Genomic DNA, 739 nt, shown 5'->3' on the forward strand with positions numbered 1-739 from the left:
TGGTTTGGTCTGGTTTGGTTTGTTTGGTCTGGTTTGGTTTGGTCTGGTTTGGTCTGGTTTGGTTTGTTTTGGTTTGGTCTGGTTTGTTTGGTTTGGTCTGGTTTGGTTTGGTCTGGTTTGTTTGGTTTGGTCTGGTTTGTTTGGTTTGGTTTGGTTAAGGCAAAACAATAGGAAGGATGACACTGGCAAACTGGACTGGGAAGAGAAAAGGAACACAGAAAAATTGGCATCCATTTAACAATAACATAGAAATAGCGTTTGGGTGAAGGGATGCTTTACTCATATCTTGCTTGAAGCATTTACAGATGTCAGCTCTTTCATCCTCTCTTTGCTACAGCTGTGGAAAAATTGATTCAATTCCTTCCAGCTTGGAGCTAACGAAAAGCCTGAAGAGCTGAGTCTCAAACATTGCCCCATTTCCCCACCTGGCCAGGCCACCCCATCCTTGCTCAGTCTGTTTCCTGTGTCTGGAATCTCTCGCCTTTCTACTCCCTCCATTCCAAAGAGCTGCTCCAACACCTACGCACTTTCTCTATTGAAAATAGCTGTTTCATTAGACCAGGCACTGGCCTTTTCTGAAAAGAGTCAGGTAGTAAATATTTTAGGCTTTTTTTTCACGGCCATTCTGTCTCTGTCGTAACCAGCCAACTCTGCTGTTGTAGCATGAAAGCGGTGATAGATAATACATAAACAAATGGGCATGGCAGTGTTCCAATAAAACTTTATTTACAAAAACAAA

Source organism: Sapajus apella, unplaced genomic scaffold (genome assembly GCF_009761245.1).
Source record: "Sapajus apella isolate SASKATOON/1434 unplaced genomic scaffold, GSC_monkey_1.0 scaffold3, whole genome shotgun sequence".
Lineage (NCBI taxonomy): Eukaryota > Metazoa > Chordata > Mammalia > Primates > Cebidae > Sapajus > Sapajus apella.